Source organism: Notolepis coatsorum (assembly GCF_963971535.1).
Source record: "Notolepis coatsorum genome assembly, chromosome: 14".
Classification (NCBI taxonomy): Eukaryota; Metazoa; Chordata; class Actinopteri; order Aulopiformes; family Paralepididae; genus Notolepis; species Notolepis coatsorum.
Window position 1 is genome coordinate 33,128,860 of NC_140178.1, and position 2,940 is coordinate 33,131,799.

Sequence of the window (2,940 nt, forward strand, 5' to 3'; positions counted from 1 at the left end):
ACATGTATAGAAGATAACTCATTCTGGGCGTAGAGCCAGCTAGCAGGTCTGGGCGTTGTGCCAAGAGAGATAGCTCTCTCTCTCTCTCTCTCTCTCTCTCTCTCTCTCTCTCTCTCTCTCTCTCTCTCTCTCTCTCTCTCTCTCTCTCTCTCTCTCTCTCTCTCTCTCTCTCTCTCTCTCTCTCTCTCTCTCTCTCTCTCTCTCTCTCTCTCTCTCTCTCTCTCTCTCTCTCTCCTGGGTTTGCTGACCCCTGTTGGTGGGCCAAGGTGTAGCATACAGACTCATCACATCTCTTTCTCTCTTGGGTTTGCTGACCCCTGGTGGTAGAAAACACACACACACACAACCACACACACACACACACACACAGTCACACACACGCACACATACACAGTCACACACACACACACACAGTCACACATACAATACACACACACACACACACACACACACACACACAGTCACACATACAATACACACACAGTCACACACACGACAGTCACACACACACACACACAGACACACACACACACACACACACACACACAGACACACACACACACACACACACACATTCCTGTGTCCCGGTAGACAGCGGGTTGTGACGCACACACACACCGACACACACACACACACACACACATTCCGGTGTCCTGGTAGACAGCGGGTTGTGACGCACACACACACAGTACGCACACACACACAGTCACACACACACACACACACACACAGTCACACACACACACACACACACAGACACACACACACACACACACACACAGACACACACACACCGACACACACACACACACACACACATTACGCACACACACACAGTCACACACACACACACACACACACAGTCACACACACACACACACAGTCACACACACACACACACACACACACACACACACAGACACACACACACCGACACACACACACACACACACACATTCCTGTGTCCCGGTAGACAGCGGGTTGTGACGCACACACACACAGTCACACACACACAGTCACACACACACACACACACAATCACACACAAACACACACACACACCGACATACACACATACACACACACACACACACAGACACACACACCGACATACACACACACACACACACACACACACACACAGTCACACACAGACACACACACACCGAGTTGTAGTAGCGTTGTAGTTGTAGATCTAGGTTAACTGTGTCCTGGTAGATCTAGGTTAACTGTGTCCTGGGGTAGAGTAGTAGTAGATCTAGGTTAACTGTGTCCTGGAGTAGAGTAGTAGTAGATCTAGGTTAACTGTGTCCTGGAGTAGAGTAGTAGTAGATCTAGGTTAACTGTGTCCTGGGGTAGAGTAGTAGTAGAGTAGTAGTAGATCTAGGTTAACTGTGTCCTGGAGTAGAGTAGTAGTAGATCTAGGTTAACTGTGTCCTGGAGTGGTAGTTGTAGAGTAGTAGTAGTTGAAGTACAACCACACACACACATACACAACACAATAAACACACATACACACTAAACAACGATGCATACAGCAGAGGACATACTGTTAGACCGGAACCCGCTCATAAAGAACCTAATTCTCAAGGTTGGTGTCCGGTGGCAGAGGCGTACAAAGGCCGGGGACACAAAATGGCCTTCCGGAGGTACTTTTGATCTCGACGTATGCGAAGAGATGAATGTAATGATTCGTAACCACAAGCCAGGCGACAGCAGCAAAAAGAGGTTGAAAAAGAGGACAGAAGAGTTGGGGGTAATGAAGCTCTACGCCCAGAAGGGGAGAGCATACAGGCAGGAAGCTTTAGCGCTAAATCAGAGAGAGACGGATATAGGGAAACCAACATCCCCACCTTATGTCACGCAATTGCCGGTGGGCACTGTGACAATAAGAGGAGAATATGAGGAGACGGAATTAGGGACCCCCGCTAGGTCAGAAACCCCCGCTAGGTCAGAAACCTCCGCTAGATCAGAGACCTCCCTTAGGTGAGATACCCCCCCCAAACTGACCCCGCAGGATCTCTATCCGAAAGTCCTGGCGGCATATGGCGAGACAGTACGTCGGAAGTTGTATGATGCAGAGGAAGAGGAGGTAGAGAACCTGGGCAGGCAGAGGGAGGGAGTCGGGAGGAAGATAGAGGAAGAGGCCCGTCAAAATATGGCACAGCAGACATCAGGGAAACACGGGGCGTGTGGCCACACCAAACTGTTGACTGATGAGGAAGATGAGAACGACACGAAACCAGCACAGGAGAAAGGAAACATTACAGGAACCCTGACTTTCGCCCCTACATTCCTGGGAAGTGTGACAAGTACAGGCCAGTTTCCCCTGCTAATAAAGGGGAACGATATCTTTCACATGCCATGGTCACCTCTAGACATCGATGGCATAATAGCAAGACTACCGGACCTTTCAGAAGGAGCCTCCAGGTGGATCACGCAGTTTGAGGAAAATACGTCATCTTTTCTGCTAGCAGTGGGTGACGTCAAATCCCTGTTGACGCGCTTGCTAGGAATTGGTGCCTGCCGGGACATCATGGGTGATACGTCGATGCGAGTGGCATGCGACACGCAGGCCCATGATGGAGACATATTCAACGCGCATAGAGCGGCGTTGTGGTACAAACTCAGGAATCAATATCCATCACGTATTAATCCGGCAAAACTGGCGGGCAACCCCATAATGGAGACGGAAGGGCCTGGCACCTATGTGAACAAAATACTGAAGGAGTGGAGAGGTGAGCTAGGACACAACCCAGAAATTGACCCGTTGCAGAGGGCGATGTTTAGAGAAAGTGTGATGAGAGGGCTTCCAGAGGTGGTTAAGAATAGACTGGAAGACGTGGTGGGGTTAATGGACATGACTTATCCTTTGTTCTGTGCACATGTAACACATAGTGTGGAGAAGCAAAGGGCTCAGGAGCAGAAAGTCAGGGATCA